General features: G+C 48.4%; 1 pseudogene; it reads right to left on the reverse strand.

Moving 5' to 3' along the window:
- Window positions 1–1,076: 1,076 nt before the first annotated feature.
- LOC149367020 (serine/threonine-protein kinase PLK1-like) lies at window positions 1,077–13,837 on the reverse strand (annotated as a pseudogene).
- Between the last annotated feature and the right edge of the window lie 745 nt (window positions 13,838–14,582).

The following is a 14,582-nucleotide window of genomic DNA, read 5'->3' on the forward strand; positions in this document are numbered from 1 at the left end:
AGGAAAATTTCCTGCATGGAGGCACAGCTGTGGGTGACGCTGAAGCCTCTATAACTTCGTTTGTTTTTTATGGTGGACAGAAAATTTCACAGAACGGCTTTAGGTGAATCGTGCGTTGCGTTAGCGGAGCGACGCATGCGTGCATGCTGTGTGCCGGTGAACAACTTGCGTCGCAACTGTGTAGGCTCCCTACGCTTGCGGAGCATCAGGTTCCGTGCCTGAACCGCGTTTGCAGTGTCTCCTTTCGCTTCGGCGATGAAAGCCACAGAGGTGGAGCTCCGGTAAAGTTATCTCCAACAAGATAACTTGTGAAAAAAAAAATTAAGGATACTAGTGTTTTTCCACGGCCATCTCCCTCACCACACCGAAATTCAAGGGTTTTCAAAGTTTTCAAGGGCCCGCATGGACCCTGGTTTAACTAATTGTTCCTATAATACTTAATTCGTCCTTTTGCCCCCCTCAATCGATGCCCTTCTGGATCCTGTATGGTATTTTGAATAAATAAACAAATGTTTACCCCTATTCAACATGGTCTGACAGTTCATTTGTAACTCTGATCAGATCATGTGTCTGTTCTTGCCGCCGTGTGATTGCGTTTTATGCTGCATGCCTGGTTGTAGCTTCGGACTGAGTGTAGAAATTGTGTTTGTCCCCCCTGCTATAAGGCCTCGCAAATGGGCCTACAGGATTAAAAATCGGTAACAACACATTAAACAAAAAGTTATAGGGCACCACCGATAGCTGGCTCTCTCGTTCATAGGTGGCGCCACCATCTGGCAACTTCCACAAAGTGGCCACGTGCGGTTGCATAGTTTCGAATCGCAGTTCCGCAGTTGGTGTGGTCGAAAAGAGGATAACGAGCCTTTTTCGTAAAGTGCATGGATACAGCACACCAAGTACAAATATTTATTAAAAAGTTCGACACATAAAAATTAAAATCGCATTACAGACGTAGCATGCACACATCATGATTCACTGCAATCCGCCTTTGGAGTCCAATAACAGGCTTGCCAGTAACGACAGAAGCATTATCAAAAATAGTATCTGTACATGTACTCCAATGGCAAAGGATTACATGTCAACAAGAAACAGGATGCCTTAAAGCTTGAATGGAAATAAGAGCTTCCTAAAACTTGTATTGTTCAAATAAAACAATGGTTACAATACTAGTAAAAGCTGCAGAAAAACAAAAGAACTGGAGCTGCTGAAGCATTAAATAAGTGCAGCCGTTCCCATGTAGACCTTTTCAATCGGAGACACAGTCCAACCCTCCATGGATTTCGTCCTCCTCCGAGACGGGTTTCCTTTCGGCTGTGTCCAAGGCGTTGCCGACGGCGTCCGTGCGAGGCTCCGTTGTGACACGGGATGCAGGCAGCTGGGCAGGAAGGAGGCCTGGAAGGAGATGGCGAAGAACATTCAGGGGCTGCGGACGTGGATCAATGCCTTAAACTATAGGCGAGGAGATTAGTATACTTCTGGCGAAAGCAATAACTAAAGCATGTTTACTGCACTCGAATTTTAGCGAAAGCACGAATTTGTGCTACGTAGAAGACGACGAAGTGCGGGCAGTGCCGCGGAACGGAGCGCTCGCGCAAGGCCTGCAGTGAACAGACAGTGGCGGCCCCAGAGCGTGGTTTTAAGGGGGGGGGGGGGGGGGGACTTATTTCCGTATATCAAAAAAGAAAAAAATAGAAACAACGATTTCTTATTTATTTTATTTGCACAAAAAAATTGGTGCGCTTTGTTGTTGAAAAGTAAAGGGCGAACGCTATAGACGTTATACCATTACTCAATCTTTGAATGTTAACGTTTACGCGCGCAATATTCATTGTCGATACCAGGGGAAACAAGCCGACGGCTGAGATATGCCGCCACGGCATGTCTGCGAAGGTCAAAGTAACTGCCCGGACATTTCCCCAGTGGGATAAGCGGCCTTCATTACTCAGTTCTGGGAGTGGCTTTGTTCCGCCCCCAGTACCCTCCTTCAAGGCAGCTGGTCGGCGCTCCTTGTCAAGCCAAAAAGGGATGATCCCCTCGCTGGCGTCGCTGTGTCCCATGGTGGGATAAAGACATGAATGGGTGGCTGTTTGCCGCCCTGACGAGGTTGCTGGCCACCGCAACCGCAGGTGAATGGCACCGCCGTCGCCGCCACGCCGGCGGCATGGCAAAACAACGGTGGGGGCACGGCAGGACCACGATACCTCGACAATCACTACGAATTCTGCTCGCATAACTACCAACGTGTAGAACGTGGAATTGTGTGAAATAAGACAGCCTCTAACAAGGTGAACGTACAAAGTAGGGGACCACTTGATGCATCACAGACGAAAAAGCTTTTCAGTTCTACGTCAAAAATTACATCTCGCCGTACGAGAGCACGAAAACGCACGTCCGGGAAAATATGCAAAGGCTTTTGGGGGGGGAAGGGAAGGGCGACCGCCCCCCCCCTCCCCCCTTAGCACCGCCACTGGGAACAGACAAGGCAACAGACAACGAACGTTTTGCTGGGGGGTTCATACCTGTCGAATTAGTGCTTCTGCACGAAGAAAAATTTGTCATTCTGGAAACGATCTCTATCGGAAGACACAATGTTTCGTTTTGACACGAACTAGCGCTATCAGTCACATAATTCCGTGATCTTTCGAATTGCCTTGCACGAGAGTACAGAATGATCGGGCATTGGTATATACGGCAAATTTCCTACCCCTGACGCAGCCCTCAACCGAAACTCCACAAACATTTTACGGTACGCACCCGTACAAAGCGAACCTCCGCCTTTCTTCTTTTTTTTTTTTTGAGGAGCGCTCTAGCGCTGCACCACTACCCCAAGAGCCACATCATGCACTCTGTGACAAGACTTGACTCGCGAACAAAAAAAAAAGAGCAGGGGAAACTGTCCGCATGCTCTGACTTCTTCGCGTCTGGCATCCCGCCTACCCCTCTGTTCTACGTGTCCGTCTTGATGTCTCACTCTCATTGGTTGACTGTGGTGTGACGTCACGACCTCTGCCGAACAATCCTAAATTAGTGACAACGAGCGCGGCGTTTTCGCCGAACGTCAGATAGAACGCTCTAGCGTTGAAAAAAGAAAGAAAGCATGATGGAAGCAGCACACCACACAGACACACAGCACATAGAGATGCAAGATGAGGCCTACCTCTTGTCATGAACTCATGGTGCATGATGGCCTCGATGCTGGGCCGCCTTGCGGGTTCCGGTTGGAGAATCCACCTAGTGAGGGCGCTCGCTTCGGGGGACACGGTCTCGGGGATCCTGTATTCGTTACTCTTGATTTTGGCGTAAATCATGGCTTTCAACGGCGAACTGAACGGGGGACACCCCACTAGCAGCTTGTACCTGCGGAGAGCAGTTCCCGGCCTGTCAGGGTCCGCACCGTCTGTCATCTCAGCACGTCGGAGCTCGAAAGAGTGCGGGCACAGCAATGCTATAGGACACCCGTACCAACTAATATCCCCATGATGGCAACGAAAGAGCGGGCAAACGACGCTCGTGATGCACCTAAGTGCCTGGATTTGAACGTGAGGTGGATTATCTCATTGTTTTAACATGAAGCGGGACCTTATAGCGAATTATATGGACAACATTTTCTCTGCGGCATTCGTAAGTTGCTTGCTGGAAGACACGCAAATCTGGTTGCGTACCCGGGAATCACGGCTGGAACTTTTCAAACCCATGTTCTCGACACATGAACGTCGCTTCCCGTCTGTGCCGGCGTCTGCGAATCCCGATTTCATGCAGAGGCGTGTCAGCGGAAGGACATTGCAGACGACTGCCCGCCAATTAAGTTGGTGGTAATCAGGGTTGCAAAGAGGAGTTTGGGATAGTGGCGTAATTTCATAATGATGACGAACAGCCTGGACTCGACGAGACAGGAACGAAGGAAGAAGCAAATCTGACGTCTGCTTCATTCTTTGTCTCTCGTCCAGTCTCAGCTGTTTCCCATCAGTGCGATAACGAGCGCCCCGTTTACTGATTCTGAGCTTTTCTTGCAAAAAAATTTAACGCATTATAAAGGTTCGAAAGCCATAAAAAAATATGGGTGATGATGTCCGTCACAGATATGCGCAAGTGTTTTATCACGATAAAAGCTCACCTGTCAATATAGTAAAATGAACAAGCACACTTGAACTCTTCAGGATACGGTGACTAGATGAAATACGAAAAATTATGGCGCCGGAAATTTGCTGTAATTAAATTAACCCTTTATATTAGCGTTTAGTTCATTCGCACAATTCACATCTATTTTAACCCGACTGCCGGCAAAGCTGCGGAGTTGATCTGAACCCATCACCGCCGTCCACTCAGGCCCGACTTGCTTTGCCAGATAAAAATTTAAGTATATGCCTCGGCCTATGAGTTCTTCCCACGTCATTGTCAATATAGGCAAAGATAGGCAAGAATTTGTCAGTTTTTATATTCACATTTGGGACAGTAGCCTGTGCCTTTAATACATTTATGGACGGGTTATTACCTGTACGATATATGCATTGCGAGCTGTCGATGGAATAATTAAAACAGCTGCAGGCATTTCTGTGCTATCGAGTGAAGCTCACAAGATGCATCCAACGGCCTAGATGTCCACTTCGTGGCTGTAGACCTTTAGGGTCAACATCTCGGGGGCCATGTAGTTAGCGGTGCCACAAATGGACTTCTTGAGTTGCCCCTTGAAGTGGAAGCGGGTGGCGAACCCGAAATCGGCCACCTTGAGTTGCAGGCCTCTGGTGAGGAGCAGGTTTCCGACCTTCAGGTTTCGGTGGATGACCTTCTCCTGCACCAGGTACTGGCAGGCGAGGAGCAGCTGGCGCATCAAGTACCGCACCTCTGCCTCGGTGAGGGTCCTGCGGTGCTCGAGGACATCCTCCAGAGACTGCGAAATAAATGCGCGAATGAAGGCTGCGGACGACCCACGAAGGTGAGACACGCTTAAGAATATAACAAAGAAAATGGCGATTCCTACAGGTTATAGACCGGGACATGTCCACTTTAGGACACTCGTTAAAATCACGCCAGTCTGGATTAAGCTTGACTGAAGTAATTGTTTTTAAATTGAATTGGTTTTTGAGGAAAGGAAATGGCCCAGTATCTGCCCCACATATCTCGGCGGACACCTGCACCGCGCCGTAAGGGAAGGGAGTGAAAGAAGAAATCGGTGCCGTAGTGGAGGTCTCTGGAATAATTTCGACCACCTGGGGATCTTTAACGCGCACTGACATCGCACAGCACACGGACGCCACTTGCGTTTCGCCTCCATCGTAACGCGGCCGCCGCGGTCGGGTTCGAACCAGGGTACTCCGGCTCCGTAGACGAACGCCCTACCACTGAGCCACCGCGTCGGGTGGCTCAGCGTCCACAATAGTGCGCCACAGTATTAAATGGCAGTTTTAGTAACAACGAAGACAGTTTGCAGTATTTGGCTGCGTCCTATATTATGATTCCAGGACACAATGTGGCAGTTCTCGCAAAAAATTGCCGTGACAACTAAAGGCCCAAATAGATACTGGCATAACGTGATTTCATAAGAGTGGGTTGGATGATAGACAACCCTAAATATCCTGATATCAGGCCTTCAAACAATAGTTTGGTTTGTTGGGGTCTAACGTCCCAAAGCAACTAAGGCTATGAGAGACGCCGCAGTGAAGGGCTCCGGAAATTTCGACCACCCGGGGTTATTTAACGTGCACTGACATCGCACACTACACGGGCCTCTAGAATTTCTCCTGCATCGAAATTCAGCCGCCGCGGCCGGGATCGAGCCCGCGTCTTTCGGGTCAGCAGCCGAGCGCCGTAACCACTGAGCCACCGCGGCGGTGTCTTTAAAGAATAAATAAGTGCACTAATGTGAGTTGCGTAAGAGGCGAAAGGTAAGAAAAAATTCGCTGTGGCTTAGCTTGCATGGTTAAGCCCGGTAATTGCGAAAGCAATATCCGAACCTACGCCATGGTACAGCTGGTAGTGTAGCTGGTGGTGATGCATCGGTTATGCAATCCAAACCAATCCAATTCAATCCACTACACTCCAATCCACTCCTATCGAATCCAATCCAATGTAATCTAATCTAATGTAATGTAATCTAATCCAATTCAATCCAGTCCAATCAAATCCAATCTAATGCAATCAAGGTGAAATGAAGGTCAATGGTGGTCACCGCCGCGGCATGGCAAAAGCGTGAAAGTGCAAGTAGCATTGCTTTCGCAATCAAAACGACGCCACATTTTTGCTGCACTGTTCATTTTCGCTTTGTACAAAGTTATATTCGCACTACGGTCCACCAGTTCGAGTAAATCCTAAAGATTCCACTCCTATTGGCGCGGCGGCGGTCAGGTAACCCGCACATGGCACGCGCTTAATCCCACGCCAGCATCACGCACTCAACGTTTCCCTTTGGTAAGCAATGAATGAGCCGCTGATCCGGATCATGAGAGGGAAATGGCTGGAAGAATAAGAATGGGGTGGAGCGCGTATGGCAGCCTTTCTCAGATCATGAATAGCAGTTTACCAATATCCCTCAAGAGAAAAGTATACAACAGCTGTATCTTACCGGTAATCACCTACGTGGTTGAAACATGGAGGCTAACAAATAGGGTTCAGCTTAAGTTAAGGAGAACGCAGGGAGCTCTGAAAGGAAAAATGATGGCTGTAACGTTAAGAGACCGGAAGTGGGCAGAGAGCGTGAGGGAACAAACGCGGGTATATGACATTCTATAGTTGAATTCAAGAGCAAGAAATGGACTTTAGCTGGCCATTCAATGCGAAGGCTAGATAACCGCGGGTCCTTAAGGGGGTAACGGAGTGGATTCCAAGAGAAGGCAAACGTAGGAGGGGACGGCAGAAAGTTAGATGGGCGGATGAGATTAAGTTTGCGGGGATACGGTGCACGCAGTCAGGGACTCCGGAACCGGGGGCGGGGCCAGGGGGGGGGGGGGGGCGGACGTCCCCCAATTTTTTTCCAGTGGGGGCAGCGCCCCCCGTCGATCTTTCCCGATAGTTGATGCGGTTTCGCCCGATCGGCGTTGCTCGCCGCTTCGGTCTAAGCACATAGACGTACCAAACGTAAACATATGCCGGTTGTTACATGGAGCTCGCCTGCGACATCCCACCGCTGTCGCACGCCAGCCACAAGGGTAGCGTTGACCTGGCGGTCCGATGTCCCGCGGAGAGCATCGGCAGGTTCCGGCAAAGGACGATGGCATCGTCTAACAAGAACAAGGTTTAATACTGCGTCTCGTACGAACGGCAACAGAAGCTGGCCCCAGAGAAAAATCTGACACGCCCACACAGCAGGTGTCTCGACGGCGACCTAGCGGCGGGAGCATCCCTCAGAGGGAAAGGAGGAAGGTTCCGAAGACGCGCACGTGTCGAACCAGCGCTCATGTTCAATGCAAGCGTCGCTGACTCTGACCCGGCGGGGTTGTGATCCGGATCCATCCGGCCCCGGGGCGAACACTCTCTCCCCGAGCGCCGTGCTCTCACAAGCGTTTGCACACACGCACGGACAAGACGACACGTGGCAAGTGGATCTGTTTGGACACGATTCCCGAGACGGCTCAGGGTGGCAGTCGTCCAAGCGAATTGTCCGTTGCTCGGAATGATACACCTGCGTCCACTGCAGCCGCGTTGATCTCAAACGGCGGTGGCGAAACGTAACGCGGTCTACTTGCACGTCTCTCATCCCTTGAGTGTATTTTTTAATAACTGCAGATTTACAATGTCGCTACAAACAAACTCATACCCAAGTCGCTACATTACAGTAAGATCTGGCCTACGCAATACATTCCACAATGCGTGTGGTGCGGAGAGATAGCCACCCTCTACCACTCCACATGGGGCTGTCGAGCGAGCCCGATAGAGCCCAGAGTTACAAACCCGTCAGTCGAGCAGTGGGAGGAGCTTCTGTCCAGCTCCGACCCGTAAGATCAGCTTGCGCTGGTTGAGCGGCCCGAGGAGGCAGCAAGAACCAATGGGATCCTGTACCTAGGAACACCACCTGCAGCTCAAGACCCCGACCCCTAAACCCCGTCCCATCTTGCGGAAATGAGATTTACGCTACTACTACTTGCCTAGGAAGATATCTGGGTCTCAGAAGAAGAACAACTTCTTCGTGCCTGGGTCGAAACGTTCAGGCCATGGAAGCGATGTTGCACAAGGTATATTGCGTCACAATTTTTGTCACCACTTTGATTATTGATGTGTTTCTAATGCCCCTTCGTATTTGTATTTTGGCTGGCAGCGGGAAGCACTTCTCATGAAAGTGGGTCTAGTCCGGCTGATGATGATGATGAAGGAAAGACAATACTCGCCCCCCCCCCCCCTCCCAAAAACGTTCCGGAGTCCCTAGTCATGCAGTTGGTAAAGGACAGGATTAAGCACCCAGGCACAGCAATGCTTTCGCGTTTATACACGTTAAAATAGTTTAGTGTCTGCGAACTTCTTTGTCTCTGGTTTCATTAGGTTTCATACACACCAACTGACTGTACGGTTACTCCCTCCTGCATCCATTCCCTCAAGGGGCGGTTCAGGTGTCCGCGGGGATGTGAGACGTTTACTGCGCCATCTTTGTTCCTCAAAAACAAATTTTCAAGAATTCCTACACTGACTACATCGTATGGTTAGCATTTTGCAGTCAGGAAACGTTCGAGAATCCAAGATGATCGAAATTATTCAGGAGCACTCCACTATAGCGTCCCTCCTAGCCTGAGTTGCTTTGGGACGTTAAGCACCACTAAACGAACTAAAAACGAACCTTGATAACCTTAGCAGCATCTTAGAACGAACGCAAAGAAAATCGGTGCAAATGGGAACCACCGAGAGCAGGAACGTTGACGCACCTGCAATGTGCACAGCTCCAAGTTGAGGTACACGTTCTTGTCGTTCTCAAAGTGGTTGTGGAAACCAACCACGTGGTTGTGACGCAGGCTTTTGTGGATGTCGATTTCATCTTCAAGCTGCAGAAGACAAATTAATTAATAACCTCGGAAAGGTTGTAGTAAGCGCAAACAAAAGAAGCAAAAGTGGTGGACTGAGAAGCTGAAAATTATGATTGATAAAGCCGTACGTGGAGATGACAAAAGCCATCACGATGGCGAAGGTAATCGGTTACTACAGCGCAATCTTGACATATATGACTGTTTTTTTATTTGTGTTGGAAGAATCAAGTGTAAATTTTGTCCCCCGCTAGTGACCCCTTTCTGCAGATAAAAAGTTGAAAGAAAATGTTTAGAAGCTTTAAAAGGACATGGAGAGATTGAAGTTCGTCTGTCTCGCCAGGCTACCGTGTGAAAGGTGTTACTGTCAACGAAATCTGTGGTTAGGTAAGCTTTTGAGAAGGCCATAAAACTACAAGCAGGGGCCGCAACCTATCAAGATCCACTATCCCTTTCGAATATATGCGGCCCTATCGCAATAGTCACTGTTGTTCTGTGATGTTGCCGCATCTTTCAAGCGTCCCTGGGAAATGACCTCAGCATTGACTTACATGGGACCGGATCTCACGGTTGCTTCCTACTGACGCTTGAAAGCCGAAGCAGCAAGACTGAAAAACAGTGACTAAATCGAAAGTGAATAATGGATTCTTATAGAATGTATCCCCAGGGCCAAAATCCGTTAAACGTTTGGGTTTGGAACTGGCTCGCTTATACAAGTCGTCATTTTGAATTATTCGTGGATCGGCACGATGCACTAGCAAGTCCAGAAAATCGTTTTATTCTGTCCTCATTGTCCCATCAACAAAATTTCTACCAAAAGGGAAGAAGGAGAATAGACGATGTGCAGTGATATAGGAACTCACACAAAACTTGACGATCGGCGATGTAAGATGAGCCTTGGAGACGATCTTCCCTGCGTACACCACGTTCGCCTTGTTGTCCACAAACTCGAAGCAATGCGCGTGTCCGCCCTGGAAAAGCAATGCCAGCTTGTTGCACGGTTCTCCAAACGAATGCGGAGCAATTGCTGTCGTACAGTGTGACTGAAACACTCGGCGATGGATCCCTTCACCTGAAGGCAAAATGAGCTTGACGCCTAAGTGCACAAAATAGGCACTAGTTGAAATTCAAGACAGACGGAACGAACGGAAGAAGGGCATAGGTACAGACTTTCCCAAAAGTAGCCAGGATGCATGGTTTGCTTCTCATTCGCATAGTAGAGCCCTCACGGCTTCCCTAAAGATCAAAAAGTTCTTTGTAGGTGAGAAGAGGGGTCCTCTTTACCATACACAGATTTATAGCTTGAGGGCTGGTATAATAACTTTTAATATGCGACTGAGAAGCAAACCGTTCAGCCTGGTAAGTTTTGGCAAAGTTGTCCGAAATTTGTTTCAAAAGTATGGTTTAGTTTACAAAGCATACCAGACAGGAATAATCTGGAGGCTGTCGTTTGCAAACACACAGGAAAAGTGCAAAAATATAGTGCCTCGGCGGAATACGTAAGTGATTGCTCACAGTACTCTTTTTTGAGGAATAAAGATGCTTTTTATTGGCACAGTAACACCTGCAGTGGAGGACGTTAGAAAACAGGAGAATCGCGTTAACTAGTAAACTGAGCAACCTGACTTGCAACTGACAACTTTTTACAGCCCCATCTGTAACCGAGTTTCCCCGTTTTTGCACAGTCCTGGTGGTCCCGTCTACATGCTGTGCTATACTCTGTAAATCTCCCAAACGAAGAACCCGCCCCGATGGCTCAGTGGTAATAGCGCCCTTGCTGCATGCTGAGCTGGAGCACACGAGTTCGAATCCGGCTGCGGCAGCCGCGTGTCGGTGGAGGCGAAACGCAAAACGCGCACGTGTGTGTGTATGTGATGTTAGTGCACGTTAAAAATCCCAACTGGACGAAATCATTAGCTGGTGGAAATGTCTGTAGCACTCCCATACAACACCTGTCTATCTTTTCCTTATTTCACTCCTACCTTCCTCCCTTCCCGTATTGCGCGGTTGAGGTGTCCACCAACATGTGAAACAGTTACAGCGCATTTCACTTCCTGGTACCAATCTTCCCCAACTAAGAAGAGGAAGGCAGAGGAGAGAGTACATGCACCAAAAAGTTAGACAAGCTCTTTTTTAGGCATAACATTGTGAGCGGTCTACAATGTCGGTAAAATTGTGACGACACTTTGGCAACTAAAGTGTTGAGAGGCGAAACCCGAGGACACTATGGCGTGACGACTTACGGTGGGTGACGTCACACCGTTACCGTGGCTATATCGATAACCAAATTATACCCCTTTCGGGGATCTGAAGTGTTAATTACGCTTAATTACACATTTCTCCTTCTAATTTTACACAAATCCGGCGGTTTTCAGATCATTCTGTGGCAATTGTCACTATGCCGTGAGGACTTACGGTGGCTATGCCGTCACACCGTTCCCGTGGCTATATAGTCGTCCGCGCTATTCCGCCATTTTGCCTATAATAAACTAATTAACCTACAGTCATCAAACTTGGATTCTAGGATCATTTTACCTTCCTCTATCAGAAGCGACGATTCGTATCTTCTGTATTTTTTAGTTCCCGAATTAAACGCGTGTGACACGATTTGTTAACTGACGGACGACAGTATAAGCCAGTAAAGCGTTAATAGTTCGTGTGATAAACAAGTAAGAAAGATTTATCATTGGGTAAACGTCTGTCGGCATCAGCCCGCAGAATCGGCATACTATGATCAGTTCCTTGTCTAGAAAGGCTCGGAGACGCTCGTGCAGCTAAGAGGTGCTAACTAGCATGCTGGTCGATTGATATTGACTAGTCAACTTTTTTAAGTATTATAATAATGTTCCCTAATTATTGAGAGGTGTGTAGCCCACCGTAAGCAATATCCGTATCAGCTTTTAGGATTTCGAAAATGCCGTTACCGTCGCCGCTGTGGCCCAACAAATATTGGGTATTTCAACGACTTACGCGCACTGGAGAGGTCACTTTGCCTGCAAGCTTCTCGAAAGCAAATTTATTTTGGCGCGATGTAGCCACACTTTTTAGAGCCCCAGCGCCTGGTAAACACGTTTTCGAAATTCTAAGAACTGATTCGGATATTGCTAACAGTGGGCTACTCGTCTCTCAGTAACTTGAACACCTGCTAGCAATAGTTAAAAAGTAAACTATTCAGTTGTGATTAACTACTCTGCTAGTTCGCTTTTCTTGATTGTATTCTGGCGTAATTACAGTCGAGCCCACTTATAACAGCCGCAGATATAACGAACGCTCGCTTAGTACGAACGAGGGCGGTGCTACCGTCAAAATATATATTGGGGCAATGGCACAGTGTCTCACATAGAACGAACTGTTGTGGCCTCAACACTCGGTTAGAACGAACGCGAAGCTGTCGGGCCCCCGTAGTTGACCGAGCCGGCGGTGTTTGGCGCGGTTTCGCTCGACTGCGAACCCGCGGCAGGCGAATTTCGCGCACTTTGTGTTCCCCTCGCGTCGTTGGCAACGCGTCGTTGACACGCAGCTGGCCGGACCTGACGTTGCCTGGGACGATTTCGTTTCTGCTGATGATGACGCCGACATTGCGGAGCCATGCACTGACGAAGCTATTGTGCGTGAAGTGCGAGCCCTTCCTGACTGCCCAGAGACCGACGAGGACGATGACGAGGATGCTGCTCTACCGCCGGTTGCTGTGAACGCTTCAACCGCGATCGGTTACATCGCGTCGCTTAAGGAACTCGTGTGCAGCAGAGGCCTTGGCGATGAACATATTACCGCGCTGGAAAAATTAGAAACGGCAGTGATGCGATCAGCTTTGAAGAAGCAGACATTCATCACGGACTTTTTTCAAAAATAAAGTTAACTTTCGTCTCGCTTGCTCTTTTAGCCCGTATTATAGGTGGTCCACTTACTACGAACTTTGGATACAACGAACAAATGCCGCGTGACGATCAAGTTCGTTATAAGTGGGCTCAACTGTAGTACACCGCTGACAATCCTCTGAAAAAAAATGCTCTTTTAAATCAAAAGGCTTGTTTTTAACAAATGTGTAAAGTCTTAGGTGAAACTCCCCGTATATAGAGCTTTTGGAGAGCCGTTCGTGCTCTGCGCTACTTTGCTAACGTCCGTGACATGGTTACGTTTCGCAAAAGCTGTACATTAATCTACTCCCACGGTGTACGGGCCCTCACGCCTTTATTGCATTTAACCCAACGCACGAAGCGACAGCAGCAATTAACTTTCTGGTTTCTTTGAAGGAATGTCGTTATAATCAGGCTAGACTAAAAGCGTATACCACCACGTTCTGCTGTATGGAACGTACCGCGCCCGTTCTCTAAGGACACATGCCTTGCCGAGAAACTTGCCAAGGGTGTATTCCGTCTGAGATTTCGCGTCGACAACAACGACGGAAAATTCGTCTCTGGTCTTCGCAGTGCCGGACAACGTCTCTCTGCCAGAAGTCATCACGAAAAAGAGAAAACGCGACCGCGATTCCACGCTCTGCAATGCACACTACCGCAAAAGCACCAGCGTCTGAGCTGGACTATGCGGTCTCCGGCCGGTGCACGACTGCTTTAAAAAGCTGGGTTCATAGTACCACGTGCACGAAAAGAGATGCACGGTATTGGTTGGCGCCACCCGTAGCGAATAGGTGGGCAGTGGCCACTAGTCGGGCAGTGGCCCTCCTCTGAGTCAAGGGAATTTCGATTGTTCGTCTATTGTAGACGCCCTAGACACTGTTTTCCTTACGTTCTTCCGGGAATAAGCGCTTTAGATACCGGCCGCCTGCAGGTGATTCAGGCGGCTGGGCTATTCAGAAGCTTAATCTTTTTCTGGGATCTCCACACACCTTCACTGGAACCCACCAGCACTGTCAGCTGCAAAGGCTGACACGTCATGCGCTTCCAGATACGTTCGAGGGGGTACCGCGAACAGTCTACTATCTCAGCCAGCGTCAGGTTTCCTCCAAACCCATGAGTCACGATTTCCCGCCATAGAGTTACAACAGAAAATTCCGCGCAGGGAAAATAGTAAATCGTTTGCAGGCGGGAGTCGCCAGTTCCAGATGATACTTTATCTCAACACGTTGTTTCACGCGGTGTCGTAGCCTGTCCGTATGCTTATAATTGTTCTGGTAGAAATATTCACCTGTACTAAACTGTGAATAAAAGAAAATGTAGGGAAGATTACACTCTCGAGCAAGACTGCTAACACAGCGTTGCCGTTGAGTTTGGTTCGCCTAAGTTTACTTTGAGTACACTCGTCATTTCTATCTGTTGTCCTCTATTTCCAGATGATAAACTTTATCTCAACACGTTGTTTCACGCGGTTTGTAGCCTGTCGGTATGCTTATAATTGTTCTGGTAGAAATATTCACCTGTACTAAACTGTGAAGAAAAAAAAATGTAGGGAAGATTACACTCTCGAGCAAGACTGCTAACACAGCGTTGCTGTTGAGTTTGGTTCGCCTAAGTTTACTTTGAGTACACTCGTCATTTCAATATGTTGTCCTCTATGTAACCCCACCCCCACCAAAAAAAAATCAACAAGCATCAGTGATCTGCAGTACGCGCTTTAAAAGCAGGTTCTATGCAGGGACTGCGAAATATTCGTGTGCACGTGTTGAGTACCGAGAGCTGAAAA

Source organism: Amblyomma mixtum, chromosome 1, assembly GCF_055824585.1.
Source record: "Amblyomma mixtum isolate Tamu chromosome 1, ASM5582458v1, whole genome shotgun sequence".
Taxonomy (NCBI): Eukaryota; Metazoa; Arthropoda; class Arachnida; order Ixodida; family Ixodidae; genus Amblyomma; species Amblyomma mixtum.